This window comes from Podarcis tiliguerta (assembly GCF_965153285.1).
Source record: "Podarcis tiliguerta genome assembly, chromosome: 11".
Taxonomy (NCBI): Eukaryota; Metazoa; Chordata; class Lepidosauria; order Squamata; family Lacertidae; genus Podarcis; species Podarcis tiliguerta.
In genome coordinates, this window is record NC_139544.1 from 61867849 (window position 1) to 61882991 (window position 15143).

Below are 15143 nucleotides of genomic sequence, written 5' to 3' on the forward strand. Positions count from 1 at the left end.
GTCTTGAAGCCCTCCCATTCACCGACTCTTCGGACTTAGTGGATCAGCTCCAACCTCTTTCTGTGCTGAGAGGCTGAGTCTATTCATGCCTCTTTGTGCTTCCTGCGAGCTTTGGCTGTGTTCCCGCCTGCTCTCAGCTACTGCCTTATCAGCTGGTTCGTCAAAGAGCCGAAGTCTGCAGCTGCCTGCTCTCCAATATCTGAGCCTCTCTGTTTCTGGCTGCTTTCTGCAGTTGGCTACAATTCTTTGCTTGGAGCTGGCTCATTCCTGACATAGGGTATCCTAGTTCATGGTGCAAAAGGCACTTTGAAAGCTCCAGCAAAACAGGAGTCAGTCTGGCCAGTGCTTAGATGGGTGTCAATCTGTGGGCCTCCTTTGCACTGCCCCTTGGGGGGAAGAAAGTTGGGGTCCTCACCTGATGTGTAGTTGACCTGTGGAAGTTGCTACCACAATATATAGCGATGCTGGCAAACTGGTTGGCTTTAAAAGGATCAAACAGCTTCACGAAGGGCAAGGCTGTCATTGGTTGCCATTCATGATGGTTGCACTTTTGCAAGATTGCCCTTGCCCAGATTATTGAGGTGCCAGCTGTTTTCCAGGAAGGGATGACTCTTTCTTGTCTTGCTTTGCCTTTTTGTAGGAACAATAGAAATGGGGTCAGCCCCCCAAACCTTTCTAATCCAGCATTTTGTTCTCCCAGCGGCCATCCAGATATCTAGGAGAAGCCAGCATGCAGAACCTAAGTCCTCTCCTGCCTTGGGATTCTGAGCAAATGGTCTTCTGAATCACACTGCAACTCACCCTGGCAATTTCTGTGACTGGTAGCCATCAATAGACAAAATGTTAAGACCCGTGCCCTTTTGAAAAGGATGCAGAAGGGATGTAGGGGTCTTGAATAAACCACACGCTTCACCTAAGTCAACAGTGCGATGCAGCAGCAAAAAAGTGAATGCTATTCTAGGCTGCATCAATAGAAGTCTAGTGTCCAGGTCAAGGGAAGCGATAGTACCACTCTGTTCTGCCTTGGTCAGGCCACACCTGGAATACTGTGTCCAATTCTGGGCACCACAATTTAAGGAGGATGTTAACAAGCTGGAAGGTGTGCAGATGAGGGTGACCAAGATGATCAAGGGTCTGGAAACCAAGCCTGATGAGGAATGGTTGAAGGAGCTGGGTATGTTTAGCCTGGAAAAGAGGAGACTGAGAGGAGATACGATAGCGATTTCTAAATGGCTATCACACAGAAGGGGCAGCAAGCTTTTCTCCTGCTCTGGAGCAAAGGACTTGAACTAATGGCTTTAGTTTGCAAGAAAGGAGATTCTGACTAAACTTCGGGAAAAGCTTTCTGCCAATTAAGAGCTGTTTGACAGTAAAACGGACTCCCTTGGGAGGTGCTGGACTCTCCTTCCTTGGAGGTTTCTAAGCAGAAGTTGGATGGCTGTCTTGTCATATACGATCTAGTTGTGATTCCTTCATTGCAGGGGGTTGTATTAGATGGCCCCCAGGGTCTCTTCCAAGTCTACATGCCTGTAGTTCTGTGAAGCCATCCAAGTTACTCCATCTTTCTTGCTGTAGACTGAAATATTATTATTATTTTTTGGTCTGTCCTGAGTCTTCCAACAGTCCGCTTTGCTGGATGACCAGGTCCTCTCTGCTTACCTGATAGGCTGGGCCCATGTTTAGTGTGCAGTGATGGGACAGGCAAATCCTTCCTATGTGCATAGGTGAAAATCACATCCTTGAAGTCAGGAAGTCAAACACACATTTTTTGCCTCTGCAAATTGAGCTGTGTAAATGGCATTTGCGCATTTCGTTCATACCTTGCCCCATGGAGCTGGTGTGCTGGGCAGGGGGGTGTCTCTGCAAACCCCTTCCTCTCTCCCTGCAGTTGGTCTGGCTGGGGCAAAGGTAGCCCCTCCCCAAGCATGTGGATGAAATGGCAAAAGCAACACACACACACATCACTTTTAAGAGCCAACAAATAACAACTGTGCCTTTTTCAAACTTGTTTCAGAGATGCCTGGTCTTATATTTATCTCATGACGACAAAGATTGGATCCTAATCTGTGCTTTACCTTTAATCTGATTCTGTTTGGTGAAGCATTGCAGACATATTACATTGTTATGTCATTTTCTGTTTTGTATAAATTTTCTTGCATGCAGCGTTCTTTTGAGCATTCCAACAGAAGGAGGAATTGTGCTCGATAATCCAATAATTTATGAATGACAAACCCGTCCTGCGTGCAAAAGATTCCGCCTGTGTTAAGATAGGGACCTGGGACTAGATTAAGGGAAGTAATAGTGCCACTGTATTCTGCTCTGGTCAGACCTCACCTGGAGTACTGTGTCCAGTTCTGGGCATCACAGTTCAAGAAGGACACTGACAAACTGGAACGTGTCCAGAGGAGGGCAACCAAAATGGTCAAAGGCCTGGAAACGATGCCTTATGAGGAACGGCTAAGGGAGCTGGGCATGTTTAGCCTGGAGAAGAGGAGATTAAGGGGTGATATGATAGCCATGTTCAAATATATAAAAGGATGTCACATAGAGGAGGGAGAAAGGTTGTTTTCTGCTGCTCCAGAGAAGCGGACACGGAGCAATGGATCCAAACTACAAGAAAGAAGATTCCACCTAAACATTAGGAAGAACTTCCTGACAGTAAGAGCTGTTCGACAGTGGAATTTGCTGCCAAGGAGTGTGGTGGAGTCTCCTTCTTTGGAGGTCTTTAAGCAGAGGCTTGACAACCATATGTCAGGAGTGCTCTGATGGTGGTTCCTGCTTGGCAGGGGGTTGGACTCGATGGCCCTTGTGGTCTCTTCCAATTCTATGATTCTATGATTCTGTGACTGTATCCAGCCCAAGTTCTGTTCAGAGGAGCTGACCAACAAGTGCACACCCATTAATTCCAGTGGGTCTACTCTGAGAAGGACTAATGCTAGATGCAACCATTGGTATCTTTTCTTGGTAAGTGACACGTCGTGTAGGTTTCCTTCTACTAATCTGGAGTGTTTCGGACTATCGGAACAAAGACTTCATTCATGTCAGGGGATGGGGAGGTCTTCCCCTCCCCACTGCCACATTGTCCCATGATTATGAATAAGTGATTATTTTATATCGGGCATTTCTACCTCACCGTTTTGCCCAAGGAGCTCAAGGTGGCATACACAGTTCTCCCCTTCCCTATCTAACCCACACAACATCCCTGCCAGGTAGGTTAGGGTGATCGGCAGTGACTGGCCTAATGGCTGAGCTTGGTCCCAGCTCCTGCCAACCTAGCAGTTCGAAAGCACGCCAAAAAGTATAAGTAGATAAATAGGTACCACTCCAGTGGGAAGGTAAAGAGCGTTTCCGTGCGCTGCTCTAGTTTTGCCAGAAGCAGCTTAGTCATGCTGGCCACATGAACCAGAAAACTGTCTGAGGAAGCGGACAAACCCCGGCTCCCTTGGCCTGTAAAGTGAGATGAGCGCCGCAACCCCAGAGTTGTTCGTGACTGGACTTAATTGTCAGGGGTCCCTTTACCTCCCAGGTGTCATAGTCCAACACTAACCACTATGTCACACTGCCTGTAGCCCTTCTGCTGCAATACATCCTGGCTAGCCTCCCAGAATCATCCCAGATCTTTTTTGATGCGTTGGCACTCTCTTCCTCAACCCCTTGCATTCTGGACAGCATCCACCAATTATGGCCCTGGCATCATTGTGGGGTTGGGTTAGATGACCTGTGGGTTCCTTCCAGTAGTAGAATTTTACCTAAGCATGTGTGTGACGCTTTCACATCTTGCCCATTTGCACCCTGAAGTTCAGGAGTGGCTGCAGCTGCAGCAGTGCTGCTCCGAATTTGGATTTTGGCAAAATCTGGCACTTGGGGATCCTGTAGCCGCTGTCGGTGCCACGTCACCGGAAAGCGAAATAGGGCCATTAGCGAATGTTTGCCTTGCGTCCCTGTGGACAGCAGAGGGGCCTGAGGTCAGCTACCTGAAACCCTGGTTGAGAAGAGCAGCGCTTCGAAGCGGCCCAAGGGAACCATCGCCACTCTGACCTCCCAAGGAGCAACCCTCCCCCCATCTCCTCTGGATCCTGCGCTGTCCCTGTGACTCAGGCCTGGGCTGAAAGGAACGGTGAGGCCATCTGTCGGCGTAGCCTGCCGTCATCCCCATCTGATCTGCCGAGGAGGCGTTTGACCTTGCTTGTGACACCGAGTCACCCTCTGACTCAGACCTGCGTGGCTCTTGCACTTGCTCAGAGATGCTATCGGGCGAGGCAGCTGCCTGGGTCTCCCAATGCAGCCTCTTTGCAACAGCCAGGATACCAGCGTTGGCAGGCATCTCTGCAGTCCTTCAGCCTGCCAGACTCTGGGAGTTGCAAGATATATTCCGGCTTCCTCGTGCGGTGCCAAGTTTTCCAGAGCAATTTTCTTGCCGCTAGGACGTATGTAGCGTTGGGGAGGGGTGTGGGTTAATTCCGACAGAGCCCCTTTGTGCCTTTTGGCTACTGAACAAGCCGCGATCCTCGTGTACTCGTCACTCCTTAATTTGTAATTACTTGTCTAATTGACAAAGTTGCATGCTTTTTCCCCAGGAGGAACTCTTTATATTTACTAATTTGGTTTGCTTTGGAGGGAAGCGGCCATTCTGCACACTCTTCGCTGTCGTCTCCCCAGTCCAACCCTTCTTGCTAATTAGTTCTTTCTCACAGGCTGGCTATTAGTCAAGGTAGATAAGCAGAAATGTCATCCTCAGGAAGGACTTCGAGTTGGGAGGGAAGCCAAGGGTCATCTAGTTCAACCCCTGGCAATGCAGGAATTTGTTCCTCTTGAGGATCAGATCTGGGGGCAAACAGAGGTGGGCTTTGGGCCTCCAAGCTGTTGGAACAAATCCAGACTAGGTGGGACTTGGGTCTGTTCCACAAAAGGTCTCGCATTTGTACTAGAGTTCTTTGGAGAGCAGAATGGAATGATATGAGCGTGCTATTCTCACGATGGCCAAGAACAACCTGAGCAGAAGGCCATTCTCCCCTCATTTTTCTTTTTGGTAACATCTTTATTGGGGACGCGGGTGGCGCTGTGGGTTAAACCACAGAGCCTAGTACTTGGCAATCAGAAGGTTGGTGGTTCAAATCCCCACAGCGGAGTGAGCTCCCATTGCTCGGTCCCTGCTCCTGCCAACCTAGCAGTTAAGCGAGATAAGCGCCGCAACCCCGAGTCGGCCATGATTGGACCTAATGGTCAGGGGTCCCTTTACCCTTTACCTTTATCATCTTTATTGAAAGTTCAAAAAGTACATAGCCATATGTGCACCAAACATGGTGAGACACAAACAAAAAAGTAAAAGAGAAACCGTATCTGTGCAGATGGGAAAACAAGGGGGGAGGGGGAACCCCCCCCCAAAAAAACCTGCATATTTTACAATGCTGTTATTGCACTTCACCAGATCTTAACCTATTACAGTATTTGTAAGAATGGATTCCAAATATCATTGAATTTGTCCATGGCAAGTCTGCGTTTATATGCAAGTTGTTCATATGTTCTGAGTTTGTATAAGTCTTCAATCGTAGAAGGGAGCCGCCGCATTTTTATTTTTCCAATTCATCAGTATCAGTCTTTTAGCCGTGGTCAGGGCAGGGAGATTCCACTCATATTGTCCTTTTGTAAGGTTCCGTGTGCTGGGTATGTAATTCAAGAGGATTGTTTGCTCTGTAAATGTAAGCCTGTTCCGTACAGTTCTGTTGATGGTTTCGATTACCTTCTGCCAAAAGTTTTTCAATATAGGACAGAGAAAAAACATATGAGAAGCACTATCCCTATTGCATCTCCAACAGTTAGATACCTTAGATAACCCCTTTTTAAACATACGCAATGGGGTCCACCATATTCTAAATATTATTTTTTGTTGTATGAGCCTCCTGTGTTTTCCAGCAACTGTGGAAGCAGAACATTGCCATCTTGGCTAGCAGCCCTCGAGAGCCCTCTCCTCTTCAATGAATTTGTTTCATCCTTTTTAAAGCCACCTGGACTTGTGGCCTCGACTGCCCCTTGTGGGAGGGAGTTCCACAGTTTAACTGTGTGTTTTCTCTCCCCGTAATCTTCCAACATTCAGCTTCCCGGAACGTCTGTGAGTTCTAGTGTTACGAGAGAGGGAGAAAAAATTTCCTCTGCCCATTTTCTCCAGGCCAGGTATCATTTTATAAACTTCTATCATAACCCGCCTCCCTTTATTTGCCTTCTCTCTAAACCAGTGGTTCTCAACCTGTCGGTCCCCAGATGTTGGACTACAACTCCCATCATTCCTGAGCTCTGGCCTTGCTAGCTAGGGGTGATGGGAGTTGTAGTTCAACAAGGCTGCGCTAAACCCAAAGCTCCCAAATGTCTCAAGCTTTCTCCATAGGGGAGTCGCTCCATCCTTTTGGGTTATCGCCCTTTTTTGAAGAGCCTCAAATGGATTGGACAAAGCCCATTCGGTCCAGAGCAAGAAGATTGCCAGTTTCCACGGTTTTGTGCAACCCACCCATCAGAGGGGGGTTCAGTGCTTGCTTTCCCCCTGCCCCCGCTGCTGTCTTCTCGCCTCTGCAAAACAAGTTTCCAGCAAATAGCCTTGCTCCCTTTTCCTTTAATTCACATTGCTTGGGGGAAAGAACACGTGCGCAACCCAATTTCTTGCTTGCCTGAGCCTGGGTCTGATTGGACTAAATGGGGGCCATGCAGAATACAGCTCATCCCCAGGGCCTACCTACTCGCAACATGTTGATGAGCAGCAACCCTCTCCTATCCATCTCCCCACCCACGTTGGTAACACGAAGGAGGACAAAATTTGGCGCCCCCTCCCTAATTACCGTATTGGCCTGAATATAAGCTGTGGGGTCCCCCCCCAAAATTCTGATTGTGAAAAGTTAAAGTATGGCTTATATTCGCGATCTTATGCCGCCAGCGAAGTGGCGCAGCTCCCCCCCTCCCCCCCGCCAAGGAAGCAGCCTAGGACCACAGGGCAACGGCGCACAGCCCGCCCGCCTGCTGCTCCCAAGCTTCCCCCAAGTCATCGGAAGGAAGGGGGGGAGACTGCTGGCAAAGCGGCGTGACTTCCCCACCCCCCAGAGAGCAGCCCGGGAGTGTGGGGCAACAGCAGCCATCCTGTCCGTGGCTCCCAAGCCTCTCTCAAGATGCCAAATTGGAAAGGTTTGGCTTATATTCGGTTTGGCTTATATTCTGGCCAATATGGTATTTCTTATTTTCATAATACAGCCATACCTCTTGTTTGCTTCAGGTTAAATCTTTTCAGGTTGCGTCCCGCGGCAACCCGGAAATACCGGAAAGGGTTACTTCTGGGTTTCGCCGCTCGCGCATGTGCAGACACTCAAAATGACGTCATGTGCAGAAGCGGCGAATCGTGCCCCGCGCATGTGCAGATGCGGGTTGCGTTCTGCTCATGTTGCGAACGGAGCTCCAGAACGGATCCCGTTCGCAACCAGAGGTGCCACTGTAGTTCCTTTTGGTGCAGTTGGTACTGACTACGGCTTTCTGAGTTGCGACTTTCTGTCCCAAGACCTGTCTATTGAAGCTCCCCTTGACTTGGCGCCGTCTGTGGGGGAGCTTCCTGGGCTGTCCCAAATCTGGCTCTGCTCCCACAGGTGTGGGAACAGGTACAGTCCCTGAGCGCCTGGTTTTGCCAAGGCCTCAAAGCTCCTTCTTGCGTCTCATTCTGGGAGGCGGCTGGTGTCTCAATTTAGCCCTTGATGGTTCCCTCCTTGCTTCTGTCGGAGGTTTATTTCTGTTGGGAGGGGAAGGGGCCAGGAAAACAGCCTCCGATAGGTTAGTCTGGCTGCGTCAGTCTTCCCGGTTTTAAAACCTTTTAACTTTTTTATTCCCCCGGATTTATAACCATGTGCATCTATAGGAGCCTCGGAGAAGGTAATAGCCTTTTACAAACACGGGGATATTGCAACATAAAAATATTAATTATAAAGCAATCAAGGTACAAGGGGGAAAAATGACAAGATAAAACGTGCCTATATATAAAAAAGACGCCCTAAAAATATGCTGTTGGATTAAATGCTTGATTATCCTGAGCTAGTAAAAAGTTGTCTAGACAGGCGGGGGGGGGGGGAGAGATTGGGATGGGGGCTTGCAGGGCAGGGGGCTCAGGAGCTGAAGAGCACCCACCAAGCGTTGCCCTCTGTGCCCTCAGTCCTTGGTCGGGTCACAGAGATGCTCTCTTGCACCAGGTGACCTGGGGTGAATGAACGGCCCACTTGGGGGGGGCGACCGGGGTCAGCGTCACTTCCTGAAATAAGCAAAAAAGTTGATCCCTCCCCCCAGAAGCTGTTTGCCCTGTAATGGGAAACTTAAAGAGGATGTCTGCCTGCCTGTCTCAGGTTGCGAACGTGATCCGTGCGGAATGCACGTTCGCAACCCGTGTCTGCGCATGCGTGGGTTGTGATTCTGCGCTCCTCTGCATGCGCAAAGCACGACTTAGCACTTCTGCACATGCACAACTGCCGAAACCCAGAAGTAACCCGCTCCGGTACATCCGGGTTTCGGCGGTCCGTAACCTGAAAAAACTCAACCTGTGGCAACTAGTCTGGTGACTGGGAGCGGCCACTGAGACCATATAACCCCGTCCTGAAAGTCCAACCTTGGTTCCCGGTACATTGCCAAGCACAGTTCAAAGTGTTGGTGCTGACCTTTAAAGCCTTAAATGGCCTCAACCCAGTATACCCGAAGGAGCGTCTCCACCCCCATCGTTCTGCCCGGACACTGAGATCTAGCACCAAGGGCCTTTTGGCAGTTCCCTCATTGCGAGAAGCCAAGTTACAGGGAATCAGGCAGAGGGTCTTCTCGGTGGTGGCACCCGCCGTGCAGAACGCCCTCCCACCAGATGTCAATGTCAAAGAGATAAACAACTATCAGACTTTTAGAAGACATCTGAAGGCAGCCCTGTTTAGGGAAGTTTTTAATGTTTAATGTTTTATCGTGTTTTAAATATTCTGTTGGCAGCCCCCCAGAGTGGCTGGGGAAACCGAGCCAGATGGGTGGGGTAATAATAATAATAATAATAATAATAATAATAATAATAATAATAATCCTGTGTGCTGTCCTGCTTGTGGGTTTCCCATAATGGGCATTGGGTTGGCCGCTGTGAGAACAGGATGCTAGAAGGGTCATGTAGCGAGGCCCGCGAGCAGTTGTGTGCAAATGGTGCTTTGTGTGTAGGTGTGCGCTTTCTGTCACATTTGTCAGTCATTGCTCTGGTGGTCTCCAGGCATCCTCGCTGCCTGCCTTGTGAATGATGGGCTGCCCGGTGGGAGGGGGGAAGGCACCGCTGAATTTTTCAGTGGCTGACACCTGACAAGCGTGATGAATGGGCGCCCGGCATGGGCTGCCGCAGTGACAAACGGACCGCTCCCTCCTTCAAGCTCCAGGAAAACTTTGCAATTATTTCCCAGAGCTTTGCAAATGAGTTTCTCAATCAGGCCCGCGCGGGAGTTTCCCTTATTTACTCCTGTTTAATGGGCCTTCGAAAGATCAGATCCAGCAACCTGCTGGAAGTCAATGCAAAGACTCCCACGTGTTGCCAAGTACTTTGTGACAAAGTTCTACATCTGGGCCATTGGATGCAGCACGGTGGCTTCCCAGTCCTGTGTGTATAAGAAATTCCCCGGAGCTGCCTTGTTGTTGTTGAGTCGTTTAGTTGTGCCCGACTCTTCGTGACCCCCTGGACCAGAGCACGCCAGGCACTCCTGCCTTCCACTGCCTCCCGCAGTTTGGTCAAACTCATGCTGGTAGCTTCCAGAACACTGTCCCACCATCTGGTCCTCTGTCGTCCCCTTCTCCTTGTGCCCTCCATCTTTCCCAACATCAGGGTCTTTTCCGGGGAGTCTTCTCTTCTCATGAGGTGGCCAAAGTCTTGGAGCCTCAGCTTCAGGATCTGTCCTTCCAGTGAGCACTCAGGGCTTATTTCCTTCAGAATGGAGAGGTTGGATCTTCTTGCAGTCCATGGGACTCTCAAGAGTCTCCTCCAGCACCATAATTCAAAAGCATCCATTCTTTGGCGATCAGCCTTCTTTATGTTCCAGCTCTCACTTCCATACATCACTACTGGGGAAACCATATACGGACCGGAGCTCCCTTAGGAACCTGTTTTTCAACAGTAATGCCAACCACGTTGAGCAGACTTGCACGACGGGCGTCTTCTGCAGAGACCAAAAGCCTGCCAGCGCCAAAACATAGCGATGAGATAGTATTGATGGGTTCCCTCTGAAGAGCAATTGGCAGGCTTAATCCTTGGAAGAACGGCAGCCTTCCTTGCAGGAAGGTCGTAAAGGGGGTTAAGATATGCTTGGCTATGGTGCTTGGAATACTTGCGGGGGAGGGGAGTCTGGAAAGTGATAACGCTTTTCATTTTTCAACTTTAACCAAAATGTTCTCAGCTGAATAAATTTGTTTTCGTTCACCTTCAAGACTTGTCTTTTCTCTTATCCCTGACATGGCCATCTTCTTACTTGGGTGCGGAAGACTAATGTTTGAATCCTGTATTACCCCTCATGCTTGCTAAGGTAGCAAACATCCTACAGCCAGGCCTGTCTCACGGGGTTGTAGTGAAATAATTGAACCACACACAGGCTTGCATGTATTTATATATTGCATTTGTATACCACCTTTTTCTCCAAGCAGCTCAAGGTGGCGTACGTGGTTCTCCCCCTCCTCTTTCAGTCCCCACAACAACCCTGAGAGGTAGATTAAGTTGAGAGGCAGCGGCTGGCTGAAGGCCACACCCAGCAAGCTTCAAGTGGGGGATTCGAACCCAGATCTCCCAGGTCCTAGTCCCGCACTCTAACTGCTCTGCCGCACTCCCAGCAGAGTGGAACTTCAAAGCAGCATGTACAGATGCCTGCCACGTAGAGAAATCACTCACATTTGCTCAGCATCTGGAAAGGCTGGATGTTTTTGGCCTTTCTGGACGCTGAGCGAGGCAAGAAAAAAAGGTGGCAAACGGTCTCTTTTTTGCAAAGCATTTTGCACGGGGCGGAGAGCAGCCCAGGGGTGGAACTTAGCAACACTAACAGCAGAAAAGGGGGTGCAAAGATTTCCTGTGATTTCACCTGACTCGACACCTGCTTTTATCTTGGCAGGAAGCCCTGGATTTCAAAGGCGAGACCCCAGAACAGGGAAAGCGTGGAGAAGCTGAGAGGAGTTGGATGAGCAATTTGGACCACACCTTGCTGCCTGCAACACCTGAGAGGTAAGGGTCTCTTGACCAGAGACCAATGCACGTTTATTCTGTGTTCATGGAGGTTACTGCTCAGGAAGCGCCTGCAGGCTACATTTGGGTGGTCCTCAAGTAGTTTGGTGACGGGTGAAAATTATTGCAGCTTCGCCGCTTGCTCTGTCCGTTGGCACGTTCTTGGCACAGAGACTTCCCTTGATGATGCCAAACGCACGCTGAGTTTCTTCTGCCTTCTGGTGGGCCCAGCAAGCTCTGAATCCTGGCAAGATGGAGGCAGCTGGTTCCCAGGTCCAGGTAACTGATCAATTGCCTGCTTTGGATGGGGTTGGACTCCCCCAGAAAGAGGAGTCCGGTGTGCTCCTGGCTCTATCTTTGCGCCGCTACAGCTGCAGGTGACCCTAGTGGCTAGGAGTGCCTTTTCCCAGCTCTCGCAGGTAAAGCTGCTACAGCTGTGTCTGGGCCAAGATGGCCTGACTGCTGTTGTCCATATGCCGGCAAGCTCTGGGCTGGATTCCTGCAATGTGCTCTTTGTGGGGCTGCCCTTAAGGTTGGTTTGGAAGCTGCTCAATGGGGCACGATAGTTGGCCGGCTAGCATCTGCCCGTCCTGGTAGACAGTGGTGAAACCAAACTGTTGGATGGTTGCAGCGCCTGCTGTAGAGACCAGTATGAGAGAGACAGACATGTTTGGTTGCGGCTGGGACAGGTGAAAGCGTCCAGCTGTGTTGTTGCAGATGCACCAGTGTGTTTCTTTTCACTTTGCTCCTCCCAGAGGGCAGGATGCATGTGCTATGGAGGCACGACTCGACTGCCTGTCTTCCAGGCACTGTGAGTCGTCTGCAACAGATTCCCACATGGCTGGGTTCATGTTGCCAGCCTTCATGCCACATTTGCAAACATCTTTGTAATGCAGCAGAGTGGGTCTGCCAACTGGCCTGGTGCCAGCATGTTCTCCCATGTTGCAGTGGCTGCCAGTAAGCTACCCAGCTAAGTTGAAGGTGCTCCTTTTGATGGATAAAACCTTATACAAGTGGGCAGCACCTCCCTCTGGGGTGGAATGATCTAGGGGGGCTTTAAACAGCAAGGGGGGGGGGTGCTAGAGGTATAAATGACAATCAGATTCTGAAAAGCTGGTACCCCTGGATCAAGGACATCAGCTTTGTTCCATTAATTAAACTCAACAGTTTTATTTGGATTTTGAATAAACATGCAATTAATTGTTAGCGCCTTGAATTTTATTGCGTTATTATCATCCTTAGTGGGTCGTGAAAACCGCTGTTCTGAACAATGCTTTTTGTAGAGCCGGGTAAGGAAAGGGCAATGGGGATGAGCTTATGCAACTAATTTGGCAGTAACTCCCAAAAAATTGGGAACCACAGCCCTAAATGGCTTAGGATCAGGATACCTGGAAGACCATTTCACCTCTTCTGTACCTGACGGATCACCATTGAGCTCCTCCTGCAGGGCAATCTTATCAGCAGGTCCATTCCCCACAATGTAGGAATCGGGCTTTTAGTGTTGTGGCCCCTGCCCTTTGGAATACCCTCCCCTGAATATTAGGCAGTGGCTGTCTCTGCTGCCTTTTCTGCTCAAGACCTTCCTCTTCCAATGATCCTGCAAAGTGCAGATCTTTCCCAATCCGCATCTGTACTGGAATCATTTTTGTGATGTTGTTATTGTTGTTCTCCATCAGCGCTGGATTTACGTATAAGCTAAACAAGCTATAGCTTAGGGTCCCACTCTCTTGGGGGCCCCAAAAAAAATTAAAGGAAAAAAACCTGGATACTTCTTCTTAGTCGTATCCAGTTCAACAATTACTTTGATAAAATACATATTTTCTTATGTGCAAATGGCTTTAGATATAGATACCTATTAGGTCCATAAATTACCATGTAGCATATATTCAACACAAAAAAAAACAGCGACAATTTGCTGTTGACAAAGGACAGCTGGACATATAAAGGGCCCCATTACCTTCAGTAGCTGAGGGCCTCATCAAGCCCAAATCCGTCCCTGTTTGCTATCCTGGACTCCTTAAGAAAGGAGAATGGGGTAATATATATATAATATCCAGTATAATTGCAAAGACTTCTAATGACTCGTGTGTGTGTGTTTGTGTGTGTGTGTGTTACACCATTCTGCTCCTGGAGGGCTGCACATTTCTCATAGTTTTTGCAACCTGACCAGCTCCCAGAAGCCCACGTTTCAGACTTAGCATTGGAAGCGAGTGACTCGTGCTGTCCTTTGTTGCAGTGACTTCAGAGGAGTGTTTGTGTCTTTTGATCTCTCCTTTGCTCCTCTGAGAGCTCCTTCCTGCATCTCGTCTTCCAGGGTGATGTCATGAATGATACAGGCAGTAGCTGTGTCATCAGGATGGCGCTGATGTCGTTACGCCAGGCCTGGGGGTGATCTGAGCTCGGTCTGATGTCATCGCTTTGGAGGGACCGAGATGCGAAAGTAATGAGTCAGCCGAGGATCCCATGGGGACTTTGAAGTGATTCTAGGAAGGCTCATCTGAATTTTATCTGATTGTTTCTTGCTTATGCTTGGATGCTGTTTGAGAATCTATCTGAAGCCTGCATAATGCAAGGCAAGGAAATGATTCTTTGCCACCAAAAGGGGGAAATGGAAATTTCATTGTTGTGGGATTCAAACCGATGGATTTGAATTTTGTTTTTGTTTTTGAGATGCTCTAATCTGTAATAGGTTTTCGCTCATGATTGATTTCGTTTTGAGTGGTTCTGCCTCTTTTTCAGGTAAATGATTGACATTTCCTTTTTCACCCAAAAGGCCATCGTCGTTCTGTAAGTCTCTTTAGAATCCCTGGAGAGATTTTATTAAATCCAAGTGCATCACCCCTGAGATTATATAGTCAATAACTGGGAAATATCAAGAGAGGGACGGGTGAGAGCAGTTGTGGTCCTCAGCCCAGACCCAGCTGGGGTTACAGAAAGGGCATCCCTCCTGGCTTGAAAAGATGGATCTATCCAGCAAGTCATAGATGGTCCTAAGGCTGTAGGATGGGATGGTTGCAAAAATGCACATCTGGACACAAGCGGGTCATCTAATCTCTCCAGTCTTAACTTTGCATTGTTTCTGAAGGCACCCTCTAAATTCCCAATCTCTGCTTTCCCCGTTTTTATTTTGTGCATTTTGTTGTATGTATGACGGTCAGCCCACATATTCGATCCTGATTTCCCCCTCTTGCGTAATACACCTGCCAAGGTGTTGTTGCTGATGTTAAATTGTTCTTGTTCCTTAATTATCTGCCCTTCATTCTAACGTCCCAGGGCAAGTTACAACATTAAAGCAACAATGAAACACAGCCACTTTAAGTTTTTTTAAACAATTATAAACGGTGTATATATAGAGTTCATGAAATCAATAAAATATGCAAACATTGAAAACAGTTTGAAACAACTTACAACCATAGAAAACGAGCCTTAAAACATGCACCTCAAGTGTCCAAGGCTGGGACAAAGAAATCTGTCTTACGTATCCTCTGGAAACTGTACAATGAAGGTGCCAAACACACCTCTGTGGGGAGGGAATTTCTCAGCTTGGGGGCCCCCACAGAGAAGGCCTCCTCTCACTTTTGGTCTTACCCCCACATAAGCCCCTGAAGGTGGAGGAACTACTCACTGCTGGATTTTTTAGTAGGAGGGCTCTTAAAGCAGAGGTTGGATGGTCATCTTTCAGGGATGCTTTAGCTGGGATTCCTGCATTGCAGGGGGATAGACTAGATGACTCTTGGGGTCCCTTCTGACTCTGATTCTCTCTTGTGCTTTCGATCTCATTGCTGCCTCGCTTGAGCAGCACCAGAGGTGTGAACAGCAGAGGCTTCTTCTGTCAGCAAGCTTGACATTTTAGGCTGGACTTGCCTGCTTGTAGGATTCAGAGAGAAAGGCTTTCATGTTTGTTTAAGACCAA

At 48.7% G+C, this 15143-nt stretch overlaps 1 protein-coding gene across 1 annotated transcript in view; it reads left to right on the forward strand.

Moving 5' to 3' along the window:
* CNTFR (ciliary neurotrophic factor receptor) overlaps nucleotides 1-15143 on the forward strand; it is a 421418-nt gene that overhangs the window by 84149 nt on the left and 322126 nt on the right. The window contains exon 2 of the mRNA XM_083403130.1: nucleotides 11121-11230. The gene's annotated coding sequence lies outside the window, so the exon portion shown is untranslated. The remainder of the gene's footprint in view (nucleotides 1-11120; nucleotides 11231-15143) is intronic.